Source organism: Chaetodon trifascialis, chromosome 7, assembly GCF_039877785.1.
Source record: "Chaetodon trifascialis isolate fChaTrf1 chromosome 7, fChaTrf1.hap1, whole genome shotgun sequence".
Classification (NCBI taxonomy): Eukaryota; Metazoa; Chordata; class Actinopteri; order Chaetodontiformes; family Chaetodontidae; genus Chaetodon; species Chaetodon trifascialis.
The window spans coordinates 6273058-6289693 of record NC_092062.1 but is presented as its reverse complement, the minus strand read 5'-3'; the positions used below and the strand labels follow the sequence as shown (position 1 = coordinate 6289693).

The following is a 16636-nucleotide window of genomic DNA, read 5'->3' as shown; positions in this document are numbered from 1 at the left end:
CCCGGTGTGGTAGGCCCCCAGGAGGAAACACTGGAAAATGAGGGGCTAGAACACTAAAATAAGATAAAAGGTATAGAAGCTAAAACTGAGAATAAAACAATAGAATGTATAAAATAGACCATAAGTAATGACTAAAACAATTGAAATAAAACATTGAGGTAACCCAATAAAAAATGAATATATATATGATATTAGAAAATGTAATAATAAAGGTCAGCTTAAGAAATTATAAATAGCTAAATGAGTCAGTTAAAAGCCTGATTAAAAAGATGGGTCTTGAGCCTCTTTTTAAAAACATCAACATTCTCTGCGGCCCTGAGGCTCTCCGGCAGGCTGTTCCACAATCGGGGGCCATAATAACTGAATGCCGCCTCCCCGTGTGTTCTAGTTCTAATTTGTGGTATCGTTAAAAGGCCAGCACCGGAGGACCTCAGGGTCCGCGAGGGTTGATACGGTAAAAGTAATGCAGATAAATAAGAAGGCCCAAGATTGTTAAGACACTTAAAAACTAGTAAAAGAACCTTAAAATCGATCCTGAAATATTAGCACACACACAAGCTAAACTGTAATCATGAACATGGTAAACATATCTGCTAAACATCAGCATATTAGCATTGTCATTATGAACATGTTGACATGTGGATGTTAGCATTAAGCTCAAAGCATTGTCATGCCTAAGTACCACCTCAAAGAGCAGCCACCATGGTTGTAAACTTGTACTCTTCTATGTCTTGCAAGTTATTCCGATGGCCCAATACTTCGAGGTACAAAGGCTGAGTTAGCTGAGATGAAAGCTGCCTGAAATGGGGATTGCATTGATTGGATGCTTCTCCTGGGCATCTAGAGGTTAGGTGAGTAGGTTTAAATAATGTAAAAGTGATCAAAACCTGATGTTCAACATAGACTAGTATAGTTTAGTGAACATTAATACCTTCTGAAAAATGAACTTCTTTTAGAAGTTTAACCCGTCTCCAAAGATTTCTCTCCACTAGAAACATTTAACCTTCCTCATTAAGAACATCCCCAGCTGATTTAATCCCTGTCACATTTCACCTTTGTCATTTGATCCAATGGCTGCTTTCCAGAGGAGAAAGTTGCTGACAGGGGTGCAGGACAGAGGACTGCTTGCATTTCACTCCATAGGAAGACCAGTGTCAGGTTTCTTCTTCAGACGTGATCACTGTAAAAATCATTAGATATATGCATATTTACAGGACAGTATTGAAATCCATAAATCAGTGTGCTCTCTGGAAATATATGGAAGCACTACAGGGTGCTGTTCATGCTGTGTGCTTTCATACCACATGCTTGCCAGTGCATTTGCTCATCCACACGTGTAAGTGCCTACACGCATCATTTCCAGCTGTGTGACCACTCATTCCTGTGTGTGTATGCTCATCATATCGGTTCATATTACTTCAGCTATTTCACAGCTTATTGATGGATTCATTTGCCTCAGGCATGTTGGCCCTTGGGCCAGTACAATATTGCTTACTTCCGTCTTTTCTCTACAGTAGCTTAGATATATTAATGCCATATCCTCTTGTCTTTAATAGCTGCAATCTCAAAAGTTTTTAGCTGTGTCGTCAGGGTCTGACCTTGGAATGCATTGTGCCTATCACACATAGCACTGCATGTGTGATGCAAAGTTAGGTGGAAAGGTGCAATAAAATGGCAGCTCCATGCAAATGGAAAAGAGACAACGAGGCGAGGTGATGGCATTTTGGTGAAAATTGTGTTTTGATCTTGCATTCATGAATAGATGCCCAAGGACCAGGTTTGTTTTGATATACAGTGTCACTCTATAGTTTGAATTTCATCAGTAAAATGAAACTAAAAACTTGACTGTAGAATGATACTGAAAAATATCAATAATTACTGAATTCAGTGCTTCACAACCAGTAAATCCATTTCAATTTACATAAAAAATACAAAGTTAATATGATTGTAGCCGTAGAGCTAGTAAAGCATATGCACTGAGCTATTGATGAGTGCTGAAACAGTTAAAAGACTAAAGGTTTAGTGAGATGAGAAGTCTGATTACAGTCTCATGTCTCTGTGTTAAATATGTAGCTTGAGTAAGGATGTTGTTAGTCAAGCTTCAAGGGTGTAGGTTTGGTTGCAGAAGTTTGGGGGACATGATGAAGTCAGGGGTTCTTAAACATACCAATAGACTTAAGTATTTCCAGCATATATATCATCTTACAAAATAATATGTTCTGATGAATGCTCTTCGTGTTTTCTGTGTAAATACTAATTAAATAGCTGTATTACTGATGCACTAATGCTATGCACATACACATGTGGTTTTGTTGATAAAGACCTGATAGATTATGTTGTTTTACAATTGCCTCAACTTTGATTGATGTTCAATACTAGCATATGTTTAGGAGTTTAGAATTACACATTATCATCTGTAAATCAAAACCTACATTAAACTATTTTTCTCTGAAGAATGTGCAGATAGAGGTCGTTTTTTAACCCTGAGTAGTGACTGCAGATTTTCCATGTTAACATCAGACAGCCCGAACCTTCTCCTGCTACCCGCTAGCTACTGATAGCAAAGCTTATTGCTTTGAGAGCACTGTGATAGCTGAAGGCAACCTTGATGTGTGTGTCAGCATTATGGCAAATGAACAGTAAGTGTGAAGGTGGCGCAAAAACAGGATTTTGAAAAGTTGGGTGGACAAAGCCAGACTAACTGTATGCCTCCGCCTACACTCTTTATGTTTCTACTTAGCTTACAGACATGAGACTGACATTTAGCCTCTCATTTCATTCATTTCTTTCAGGTCTGGGATGACCCATGGTTTGTTATTGGGGTAAATTCAATTGGAATTTATTTCAGACTTATTAAATACAACCTGAAGCCTTTCCATTTTGCCTTGCTATAACAGCACCATGGGTGGGCTGTGCAGAGTGGAGTACGGTAGACTGTTTTAACCTCATCTGTACATATATGAAATTTATGGTGCTGCACACCATCTGTTACGGACTCGAGACACAGAAAGGCCAGGACCCAGCATGCAGAGACAATAAACTCTGGTTTTTAATGTCCAAATACAAAGTAACAAATAATACAACAAAAATCTCCACAAGGGGAAAAAACTCCTAGACTTAAGCAAAGGCGACAGAACAGAAATCTCCATGTGGGGGAAAAATAGCACTAAACAAAGTTACAACCAAAAATCACCTCATAAGGGAGAAAAACTCAGCTAGAGTAAGTAGAACAAAAAATTCACCTGCAAACAGGGATAACACTAGTGAAGTCAGCGATATAATAAACTCGAGATACAATCAACTGGAGACCACGCTCCGTGAGACACAAATGGCTGGACGAACAATCATCTGGCAACGAAGAGAGAGCGGAGCCAACTTAAGAAGCCGCACGCTGATGAGCGCTGATGTGGCTCAGGTGCATCTCAGCGGCATAGCCGGAGAAAACTCAGCACAGCTCCCGCCTCGCTCTAAACTGTTAAGAGAAGTGAGAGAGGAAACACAAGCAAAAAACACAAAAACCAAGCGACCAAAGAGCACAGCCATAACAGCATCATCATCATCATCGTCATCATCACATCATCATTCCTGAGGTTGTGACCCAGATATTTTACTTTGTTCACCAGCTTTTGGTCTAGGGCTGGGCGATATGGCTGAAAACTCTATTGCGATATGTGTTTTATATTGGTCGATATCGATAATTATTGATATTTTTTGTGACCTATTGAAAATAAGGACCAGGAGAAAAATACATTCAATTTAAACATTTTTATTTTAAATCCCCTCAGCTATCAAGGCAGAAAGGAAAGGAAATGTCAACACAACCATGGAAAACACTCAATAATAAATGTAAAAAAAGTATAAAAATGTAAACAGAGAGAAACCTGAGAACTTTTTTTCTGCAGGTTTAGTGCAGGAAGTTCACAAGCTGATTCACCCTCTGCTGAATGAAATGTATTCAGATATGTGCAGTGTTTTGGAAACATAGCAGAAACTGAGGTGGACTTGGTTTAATAAGTTTGTGGTGTTACCGGTCTTGGTGGGGACGACGGTCTTGCTAAAGTTACAGACCACATTGGTCTGATTACGGTCCGACTCATAACATCCAAAAAAATGCCATACTGGCGAGCTGACTTTCCCTGTTTTATCGACAATTTCTTCGCTTGATGCAGCGCTTTCTATTTCTCATGTCACTCCTCACGAAGCAGCAAACATGAGACAACGACACGGCTCAACCAAACTTGATAATGTTACATGATTGGCGTGTTAGCGTGTCTCTCTCACTGATTAGCGATTACTCCCTACGTTGCTCAGTTACCTGAGAGCGAGTGCCTTTGTTCATGCAACCAACCTTGCTTCGCAACTTCAGGTTTCTTCCGACAAAGAAAAAAAATTATCGAATGTTTTAGCAAAAACATTTTTTATTGATTTTGATGACGTGTCTATCGCGAGACATAACGCTATCGTTTTATCGCTTGGTCAGCCATAAAGGATGATTTTGCTTTTGCTTATCCACTTTTTAGAGTTACATACGATGCCATCTTGCACACAATGTCTCTGAGAATTTGCTGTAAGCCAGCACAGTAAAAAGACAGGACGACTAAGCCATCAGTATAGATTGGATGGTTAATAAGATGTGGGGGACGGGCCCACCGTACATCCAAGGTTACATTTTTTAGTAAGAACATTCACTTACAGACTGAAGGGAACATGTGGGTCGGCCCCTCTTTCTTGTACTTTAGTAAACAATTTGCCATGATTAATTCTGTCGCATGCAGGAAATGCACAAATACTGTAGTAATAAATCTTTTATGCTTTCAACAACTTCCTTTGGTGTATATATACACAAATCTGTGCTGTGTTTAACACACTTCACCAGGTCTAATGACCGCACCATCAGTATTAGGAACATCACCAACATGAAATTTATTACTTTTAACACAGTTAAAAATGTTTTCTCCACTGTTCAGCGATATGTTTGGACCCAGAAACCCCATCAATACTGGATGGCAACATCACTCTTATTGATCATGGCTGTGGAGTCTTCCCTCATGGCCTGCTCATTTGTTTTAATAAAGGGTACAACGTATTTAAATCTAGCATTTGTTTGTTTTTCGTGTTCACACTCTGGGCTATGCCTCACTTTTCCTCATAAGTTTTTAAAAGCTTCTCTGGCCTCCAAATGGAGTTCAGACACATGTTCGTCCCATCCTGTCCTGAAATGATGTTGTTTACCCCTTACTTGGCAGAATGATTTACAGCCACTCCTTTGACAATTTAAAATTGTATCATATGTTTTACATAGATAACTAATGTGGTTTTGGCTCTTAAAGTTAATGTTGCCACACAGAATAACATCAAGTGGATTATCAGTATAAATTCCCAAAGGCATCATCTGTTAGCCTTGACCAACCTAATTTTCCACTTTTTCATTATTATATTATTATTATGTATCAATATCATAACTGGTCAACTCAGGTACACTGTCAACATTTAATATCATTGAGACAGGTTTGTGTCTGTTGTGGCCAAATCAATAATGATTGTCTGCCAGCAACAACACTTTGGAAAGGACCAACTTGATATCTTGACCAAACTGAATTAAGTGCTGATCAAAAAGGGAGTTATTATCTCAAATATCAGTGTTCATATCACACACAATCAATATAACCAAAGATATAATGTTTATGAACTTTCTCTAATTAAAGAACTTATGAAAGTAAGCCTATTGAGATATACGTCCTCATTTTGGTAACATTCATAAGGAGGGTAAACACTTAGCATTACTTGTTATATAGTACTTTGATTACTATATACCATCTCTAGCACTAATTGGTGGATCATATTTCTTATGCCAAGAAATGACCACCCTCTCAGGTGTTCTGCCACGCACTGTTACCATTCTTAAATCTGTTGTGGACTCCCCTGTTTCATGGAATTCCTCGTTAAAAGAATTAAGTTTATCTAAGTCTTGGTTAGCTAATAAAGTCTCTTGTACAAGATATCAACCTTCTCCAGGAGCTTGTCAGTAACTGCATCACACTTTGTATCCCCGGCACAGACATGTTCCTTGCAGCAACAAGTGTTTTTCCATATTGTAAAGCTTCGCTGTCTTTGTGGGTACAGTTAAGCCCTCTCAGAAATAAATGTATCCTGATATGGCAAGCATTGCATTATTGATATCTTGACATAAGTCCAATGAGACATCCCAAAACAGTCCCTCAAGGCTGTGGTCACCTGACTGGTGTAGCACTTGAATTCTTTTTCCATGCTTTTTCCCAACACAAAGGGGTTGGATACACAAGCAAGAACCGAATCATATCATGGTCAAGCTTCCCAGCCCTGCCACTGTCTTGGCATGAGCCTCTCCATATTCCCATGGCACCAGTTGAAGCAGCCGACCTCCAGAGTAAGACATGTCCCATATTGATTGCACGCTGGTAGAAGTTCAGTCATAGTGCAGAGACTGACATGGTCTAATATCAGCTCTGCCATACTGGATGACTTTGCGTCAGCCAATGCTATTAGACTGTGTGTAGTGCTGGCAGCTTCCTTGACATCAGCTGAGGGTGCAATACAGACAACAAAAAGACTGACTGATGTATTTCACAGAGCAGGTATGGTCTTAGGTTGACTGCTCAAAGTTCATTGTCTTTTGTGCAGATTGTGTGCTACACTGTGATTAAAAATAAAGCCCTCCAGGTCAACAGCTGAGCTGTGGTCATTTTCTGTGAGCCAGGTGAATCAGACAGGATTGATGCTAATCGGAGAGGTACTGCATACCCTAACCCTAACCCCTAACCCCTCATCCAAACCTAACCCTGCACTTCATCAGCTTTCTTCTGTATACTCTGGATGTTGCTGAGTATGATGGATGGAAGTGTTTGTCTGAAAGGTTTCCTCTTAATCTGAGTCTGGACACCCAATTTTTTGCCATGCATCCTTGTTCTGATTAGGAGGACTGGAGCAACTAAGGACTGAGAAAGTAGTGGAATGCTCCAAAAAAGCCTCTTTGGAACATTCAACGGGTGAACAGGTTCATTGGTAACAGGTGGTAATATCATGATTGGGTATGAAAGGGGCATCATGGAAAGGATGGAGAGAGGTTCACCACTTTGTGAACACATGAATGGATGAAGGAGATTACTACAGTGACTCCGGAACACTTCAGAAAACTATTTTCAGTAAACACAGCGTGTTTGCAAACAAACAAACACATGTAGATGGAGTGCACCAGACCGTGTGGCTGCAATGAGTATGCTCCACTCACCTTTTCCCCATGAGACAGTTGACGAGGGCGTGCAGAGGGAAGATTGTCAGATGAGAGCAGCAATTTGCATCAGAATGTGTTCCCACATCAGAACTCACAGACATGACATGCTCAGTTTTAGATTCATTGTCACTTAAACTTTTTCTTAATATCATGACCTCCATTATTAATAAATCCACAAACTCAGCTTAAAATGATCAAGTGTGAACAGATTGAGTGATCCACTGATAATTATCTGTGCATCAACAGGAACTGCTAATAGCTAATTCATCATACTTTTAATGGTGCCAATTTGTCAGAATTTGCAGCCCACTGCAGACTCGCTGAGCCTACGGATATATTATATTTTCTTGTTTGCCTTTTTCTCCCAGCAAGCCTTCCCCTTCGGTTGATTTAAACCCTACAGCCACAGCATAAATATCATCTTTTCCTTCTGCACTGCAAAGCTTAAATTGAAAATGCAAACATTTTAAAATAAAGTAAGACAAGATCTTTAATCCTCATCTCCTCTTCCTTTGGCTGCAGTGTTGTTATTATTTCCTATGTGAAAACCACTGAATGGAATCAGGCGGTGATCTCTGTGGATAGCTCAGCTCATTTATATTTCATCTTTCATGTGTTGTCATCATCCTCAGACTCAAGCAGCAAACAGCTTGAGCAGTTGCTGAATGCATTCTACCTCTTGCTACATCAATTTGCTTTTGTTGCATTGTTTTGGCATTTCTTTTATCTTTCTTACATCCCATCTCCTGCGCTCTTCTCTGCATGTGTGTGTGTGTGTGTGTGTGTGTGTGTGTGTGTGTGTGTGTGTGTGTGTGTGTGCGTGCAAGAGACAGAGAGAGAGAGAGAGAGAGAGAGAGAGAGAGAGAGAGAGAGGGGATCTGACTGGTTTCATTAAGGTCCACTCTCATCTGACAGGTTAGTGTCGACAGGTGAGGGACACACACACACACACACACACACACACACACACACACACACACACTCATTGTTTGGTTGTGCTTTTGCCCTCAGTCTCTTCATTCTGTTTGTTTTCTGAAAAAAAAAAACGTTGTTGTTGTTGATTGACATAAAGTAAATGAAATACGTGTTTTATTTTAAGAAAAACAACATATGGGCATGCTGTAACATGAACAATGTATTTGGAAGGATTTCCTTCGTCATTTCCATCCTGTCAGTTTTTGCAAATTGTGTCTGTCATTCCAGATAATCAGGATTATTCTGTTTAGTGAAATCAACTTGCATCCACATGAACAGGTTTAGGTGCTATTTGAAAGGTTCCATCCTCACTTAAATGAAGAAAAAGCTTGGAAAACAACTAAGTCTCTGCTTTTTCCCTGCTCTTGTAAACCATATTGTTTTCCAAGTTACTATACTGAGTCTCAGCTGGCTACTACACATACATGACATGTCTGTACAGTGTGATTGGCTGCACCGACATTCAAATTGGCTGATCACAGACAGAGGCGACAGAAAGTTCACTTCTTAACGTCGCTGTCACACAGCAAACACCCTGAGCAGGCTTACATCATAGCTTTTGGAAAGCTGGATTTCCTCAACCACATGAAGACACAAGTGTTTCCTGATTTATCCACTGTAGAGAGCAATTTACTCAGTTTTTAGGTGTGAAAAACCTTGGCTTAGTGTGCACCCAAGATCACAACTGAGAGGAAAATGTGCTTTTTAGTCATGAGGTTTTAGGAAGTGCAATGCTGGTTTGTCTGTCAGTCTACCACTTTTTGCATAGATACAGTAGTCAGGGTTTCCAGACAATGTGTTCGAAAGACTTTGGCCTCCCTGTCAACATTGAAATTGAAACTGTCCACATGCCCCTTACTTTTACACAAGTCTACACACATTAAACCCCAAAATCAACACCAGGCTTTAAAGCATGAGAGCAACAAGACTGAGTTAGCTGGTTCCTGCATTAAGTGACTGCAGTCAGGTGGTCAGAATCAGATCCTGGGTTTAAAGTGAAATGCTGTGAATGTCCCTGCATTATAGCAATGAAAACACAAATTCAGCTTTCAGTTTATTTATGTATCACTTAAAAGATATATACACATCACTTACACATTATGCTTCACTGGTGGTTCTGAGAGACTGCTTGTAGGTAAGACAGTTGGTAAGAGAGGATGCTTCAAAAACAGAGGGCAGAGATAGTTTAGTCCAAAAAGTCATTGGTTTAGCCTGTTTCTGCTCCTCTTGGCTGAAGTTATGCTTGGCAGATTTGTCACTTTTCCCTCTGTGTGATACACTGAAGTTCATGTAGTATGTTTTACAAAAAGCCTGACTTTGACCAACGTTTCTCTTCTTTAAGTACAAGTAAACCTCCTCCCATTTAATGAGATACTTGCACAAACTTTTAGCCTTTTGGGCAGTTCCTCTGTCCCTCTCACATCCATCCTTCTTCTTCTTCTTCTTCTTCTTCTTCTTCTTCTTCTTCTTCTTCTGGCTTTATTGACTGTTTGAGTGAATAGCTCCTTATCAATAGATGTTACAGTTAATGATGATGATCGACTCTGGCAGTGAGCCAAAAAGTCCATATTCCATAGTCACCTGTTCCATGGACACACAGACAATGACAAAGCTTGTACTAATTTCAGTCCAATCTGATGCTGTTATGGATGCTGGTGTGACTGTGGACATGTCTGTCTCATGTTTGTTTCTCTCTCTGTCTCTGTTACACACATGGATGAGCTCATAACCCATGCATACTCATAGACAACGTATCCTCCATATTGGAGCATTCCTATTAGTGAATGGATGATGCCCATTAACACACGCATGATGTATCTCTCAGGGGACTGAGTGTCTCTCAGATTGAATTAAGACAAACTGTGTTAACTGATTATTCTCTGAGTCTGTGAATCCTCTTTGATCCAGTTAGAGAGATATTCTTTGCTCAAGCAGGGACTGTGTGTGTGTGTGTTTGCTGGCTGATAATTGAAGCTAGCGCAGACAGAGACCTTCTGACCTCATAAATTTCAAACATAATTCCAGCTTTGATGGCTCTATTAAACCAATCTTGACTACTGGCTCTTTTCAGCGACAGTGTACAGCAACAGCTCCCTGATGCCCTCCTATCAACTTAGTATTATTCATACGGTGTTAAACTTGCTCTCTAATGCACATTTACTCATCAGTAAACAACATAACATGATTGCTTTTTGTTTCTGCCTCTTTCTGCTATATGGTGATTAGAGTTAGACCTGTAATTTTGTACCTACTGTCGTCTTCATTACTGAATGAATCACATTTTGTCTTTCATAATATTGGTTTGAACTATACAGAGATGATTTTTAGCAATGCTAGCAGCTGTAGGGATGGAGTGCAGTGCTGGTTGGTTGGTTCACTGCTGTGATCCAGACTTATACTTCACGGATTGAGATGAAATTTGGTACAGACATTTGTGGTGCCCAGAGGATGAATCCCACTTATTCACACCATGTACATTTAGCAAAATGTAATTTGTTTAAGAGCATTTATGAGAGCGTGGTTTTGCATGTGCATGGTGTGGCAAAATATAATCTGATTGCAAATGATGTGTACTTTGGGCCCTGTAATCCATATAAATTAGAGTAATGCTACCCAGGCTAGGCAATTTACACTGATTCTAAAGATGTTCCACCTCACCAGTTTTGAGCTTTGGAAGAATGCATGGAGTGTCCTTCTTGTGAGTGCAGCATTAAGTGTCTTTCTTCTGAGCTTTGTAACACCAGCTACAGCACAGATAGTTAGTTGATGCGCTCCCAACCTGATGGCCAGCTTTCTGTTGTTGATCTGGTGTGTTGAACTGGTGAATTTGGACAGAGCACGTTCACTTTTGTCAACACGCTTCACTATTATGGTATTTGTCCTGCGGTTATCTGTCCTGTCTCTTTAAACAGACTGATGAAAGGCAGTGGTTGAATGTAACAAGGTACATTTACTTAAGTACCACACATAAGTACAAATTTAATTTGATTTAATTTAATTTAATTTAATTTATTTATTTGATTAGGACAATGCATATTAATTGACATGTCAGCAGAAGCATCAATGAAAATATGCCGGAGTTAGCATTAAATGCTAATTTTAATCCGTTGTCCTAAGGCAGGTGTTTAAAAACATAGAGGCAATACATTATACAATACACAAAAACACTATGACAAATGGATAACACATGTAAAAGATCTCACAGAATAAGTTCCAATTCACATTTCAATTCACACAAAAGACAAAAAGGTTACTCGTGAGAGCAGGTCTTATTTGTTATTAACCACTGCTTAAGGGTCTTTTTAAAGGTGGTGTAGTTGTGGCAGCTTCTAACATGAGCTGGCAGTGAGTTCCAGGACTGCGTTCCTCTAATGGAGGCCACCATTTGGCCAAATTTAGTCCTGCGTCGTTGTACTTCACAATCTCCTCTGCACAGTGCTCTGGTGTTTACTCTAGAGGATTTTTTCTTTATGAAGTCTTGTAATGGTGGAGGGGCTAAACCATTCAGAACCTTATAAATGAGGCAAACATCCAAAAACAACTTGTAGCTATCAAAGTCCAAAATTTTGTACTTATTAGTAATTTTACAATAATGGTATTTTGAAGTGTTTAGCGTGAGTGTTTTCTTGTCATGCCACTCTATACTTCTACTTCACTACATTTCAGAGGGAAATATTGCACTTTTTCCGGAACTACATTGATCTGACAGCTTTAGTTATTAGTTACTTTGCAGATTAAGATTTTTACATACAAACAAGATGTTATATAATATGCTGCTTTGTTATAAATTAGTTATTAATTACCATTGTACCTACAAATATATACAAGCAGAGCTAAAATGATTAGCTGATTGATTGAATGGTTGATTGAATGGTAACTGTTTTGATTTCATGTAAAAATGCCAAACATTGGTTGGACTAAACAAATATTGTGAAAGCGTCATTATTTTCAGAAATTCTACAAACAAGACAAGCAAATGGATTACAAGAAAATAATCAGGAGATTAATCCATAAGGAAAACAATGTATTTGACTCTACTCCACCTCAACCGACTACAACAGTAAAATCCTGCTTTGACATTAATGCATCACAAATGACCATTTAATAATATAATAGTGTAACTGGTTGTTTTTCTGCATTCAGTACTTGTATGTTTGATAGTTGTGGAGTACATTTTCCTGATTAAACTTTTACTCAAACAATATTTTTAATGCAGGACATTTACTTACAATGGAGTATTTTTACAGTGTTATATCAGTAATTTTACTTAAATGGGATGACTAAGTACTTCCTCCAGAATAGATGAAAGGTCTCGTAGATCAGACATGTAATGAGACAATTTTGTGCCTTCAGACTTTCTCACCCCTCCTCCTCCTCCTCCTCCTCCTCCTCCTCCTCCTCCCCCCCCCTCCTCCTCCTCCCCCTCCCCCTCCTCCTCCTCTCCTAAGGCTAGCTGGCTGGCTGCATCACCTGTTGCGTGTCTCGACCTAATGTTGCATACCTTCCCTGCTGCTCTCAGCTGGGAGAGAAGAAAAGGAAGGATATTAAAAGAGAAAGGAAAGAAAAAAAGAAGAGCTGGAGAGCTGTCAGATAGTCAGACACCTGGCCTGTTGGAGCGGGCAGGAGGTTATTAGGGGGAGACGTGTGTATGTCTAATATATATATATATATATATAGGAAGGTGCTAGCCTTCGGCTGTTGTCAGAGCAGCACAGAGAGAAGAGTGGAGCCAGACAAAGAGGGAGAAACAAAGACACAAATAACCTGTCAGAAAGAAAGAGAACTTTTAGAGATAACAAGTGGAAAGTATCTTTAGCTTGCCAGAAATAGTGTCATTTTTCTTTTTGAAAGAAAAGAGAAAGTGTTACAATAACTTCGAGTCTGTAACCTTGTGTCTTTAAAAGAAATATAATCTTTACTGGAGGAGTAAGTGCTGTGTGTGTGTGTGTGTGTGTGTGTGTGTGTGTGTGTGTGTGTGTGTGTGTGTGTGTGTGTGTGTGTGTGTGTGTGTGTGTGTGTGCACATATACCCACAAATCCCCTCTCTGCACTCTGTGAAACTTGTGTTTACATGATGTGGTTTCACAGTGTTTTCTTCCAGAGTATTAATTCTGTCAGTCAAAGTGCATGACAGCATAGTCAGAACTCAGCAAACCGTAAGTACAACCAGCCTCCTCACATGAAACATATAGAGTGTTTTCTCTCGTGGGTGCGTCTCCAGCTGCGTTCACTTGTCAGTCTGTTGACCTTTGCAGTGGCCTGGCTGTGTGTGTTTGGTATACAAAGGTGCAGAAGGCAGCAGAGTATCAACAGCACACTCTCATGTTGACACGTTCAGGCTAAGCTTTACTAAGCTGCACATGTTTGGACACTAATTAACGATGCTCAGCCAATACAAGTGCTAACAAAGAGCGAGATGCAGGATGAAAGCAGAGAGGGTAGACCACTGGGTAAACAAGTGTCAAACATGTATTTGTTTTGGTGATAATAACAGTGGAGTCCTCATGTCAGGTCTCAACACCCATTTATGTGCCACTTTTTATCAACACATATTGAATCCTGGTGAGAGTCAACGCAGTGAGCAGTGAATCCATGTGGACTCTCGTGTAACTGAACATCAGCAGAGAGCTGTTGTAGTTTTGCCAGTGAGTGCTGAGATCAGGAAACACAACAATGCTACAGTGAGCAAGGAGCAGCCAGATGATCAGACAGGTTGTAAACAAGCCAACAGTTTAGCCAGATTTCCTAAACCACTTTATTTGGGAGTAAAAAACGAAAATGAGAATGTTTTCGACATTTTGGAGAATAATTCTACCGTTCGTCTTCATTTTATTAATCTGGAGGCTTGAGACCTGAGATGCTGGGCAAAACTATAAAGTTCTTGCTGCGCTAATCAGCATTTTTATTTTTACATGTGATCGTATGAGTAATGTGAAAGGGCTCAATCATAGTGACAAACACATCACCTGAATGCAGTTCCCCTGAAGTCTAAGCAACATTGTTTGTGTCTCTCAGCTTACTGTTTCCACACTCTCACCATTGTCATCAACATCAACATCAACATCAACATCAACATCAACATCAACATCAACATCAACCTCACTTCCAACAGCAGCAGTTCTCAGTGTAAAGCTCTGATAAACCCTCTGTACACTACTGAGCCAGCACCAAAAATCAGGCAGACAAAGCAACTGGCTGTTGAACATACTGCCGCATTTATCAGCTAAAGAGTCAGATGTTACCTCCTGGTGTTGGTGGAGGCCAAAACAGAGCTAAAAAGGAGAGAGAGTATTGCAGTTTGTTCTCCAGGTGGACACAAACATGGCTCCAAATGAATGCTGCCTGTCATGTTTAAAAAGGTTGGTTAACACGTTGCCATATCAAAATAATATGACAATATGTCAGTGTTTGCGTTACCCAAAAGATTGATAATCGCAGATTTAAAATATCAGTTCTTGTTGATTTGGTGACACCCTTGGTTACTGTGGGAAGTGTCAAAGTTCAATTCAATGAAAAAGGAGAATACATATTTACATTATTATCCTTTAAATAACAGTTTAAAAATGCTGTATTCAGCTTTTAGAACTGCCATTATGGTATGTTGTTGCAATAAACAAATGTAATTAAAGTGACTGCAAACTTGATCCTCGTGCCAGTGCACCGAGGCAAAGGCAGATGTGTTGTAAAATCCATCCCAGTGGCGTGAAATATAAAAGTCATTTAGAGGTCACTCGAGGCAGCCTCTCATAGTGATCGCTCATATTGCACATTTGAGCAGTTGTGGTCTGATTAGTTTTCCTTGCGTTGCCTCAGTGAAGTACTGTAGATTCCATAGTGTCGGGACAGCAGTACTATTCATTAAGGCCTATAAAAAAATCCAAGAGGTTAGATATGTCTTTGAGTCTGACACATACTAAGCCTCACATTGGTACCCTACTGTGTAGCTACAAGTGTGTATAATATGTCATGCTGTCTCACTATTAGCCTGGTTCAGGGCATTCCAGTCCAGGGGAAGAATAATGGGATCCTTTCACAGGTGGAGGGATCTGGGAATGTTGTTAACGGCCCTTAAGATGGGGAGGACGTCTCCAGGGTCTGAAACATTCCTTCACTCTGCGTTCACCTAAATGGAGGAAAAGAGAGGAGGACAGGGAGGGGAGAGCAGCCAGGAGCAGTTATCTGGGTCATCCCGGTGTGGAGGAGAAGAGCAGTCTTTCACCTATGCTTTTACTTATAGGTGGAGATAGAAAGTGGGGCATTCAAATAGAGCTTACATTGTTTGGTTTAGGCATCAGTTTTGGGCATGATTCCAATTTTTAGGAGTGAAAGGAAGCTTCAAAATTGGGAGAGGTGGTCTATGCTTCCTCCACTGTTTATCTTTCCACTGGATATGAAGTCTAGGCCGCCCTGTCTGTGTGGGAAATGCCAGCCTTCCTCACACAATTTTACTTGGTGTTTCTGTTCAGACGGTTGCTGTCACATACTGTAGAGGAACTGTCGCAATAGCTACGTCTTCCAAGACAAACCCTGGAATACTCCACAATAAATTTTTTGAAGCCCTTATTTTGGTTTTATTATTTGGATGTCAGTGTCATAGAGCTGCAGTTTTGCTGCCTGTGTTTAAAGGCATCAGATTGAAGGAGTGCATCAGATGTCTACAGTCTGACTCCACAGTAAATTAAGGGCCAGCACTTTGAATTCTGATGGCAAAATAACTTTTATAGAGTCTTCAGTGAGTGTACAGTAAGCCATATTGGGGCAGTGACAGCATGTTGTGTGAAATATGGCTTTTCCTCTCGCTGTGCATTGCGTGCAGAAGGCAGCACTGAATTATGGGCACGTCACAATCGTATTGGTCTCAGCTGGATAAGTCCAATTCTGCTGTAAGCTACTGGAAACACAGAGCTGGTTGACACAAGCTTTATATTCTGCCACTTACATATTCAGCTTTGTGCAGCATAAACAGGATGTTTTAGCGCTGCTCCCTCTTTGTCACCAGATTCCTGCTTTTCTCTCTCATTTCCATTTTGGGCAATAAACACTAAAGGGTCACACATCACTATTGTGATATCACAGAACAGAACAGAATAATGTGCCAAAGCACAGTTTGTTTTTTCTGCTCCCTTCCCTTTGCAGAGGGTGATTCATGAACATATTTGCTTTCCACATGCCTGGAGCCAAGAAATCTCAGTGCAGCCTTTGGTTAACCCCACAGGAATTTGAGCGCTCCATTCTGTTTAGCGCAAATTCTATCTTTGTAATTTATGGTACTACTCCATTTTAATCATGGCTCTGTTGGTCTTCCTCAAGCTTATATTTTTTGCATTTCTTTTTGTCTCTGTTTTTTGCTTACAGGCCTGGCGAGTGTGGTCAAAACTCTGCTGTAGTCAAA

The 16636-nt window shown here is 40.1% G+C and overlaps 1 protein-coding gene across 1 annotated transcript in view; it reads left to right on the top strand.

Annotated features, from left to right (window-relative positions):
- The window catches only part of LOC139333574 (voltage-gated potassium channel regulatory subunit KCNG4-like), a 179182-nt gene that overhangs the window by 110599 nt on the left and 51947 nt on the right, over positions 1-16636 (top strand). The gene's annotated exons all lie outside the window — the stretch shown is intronic.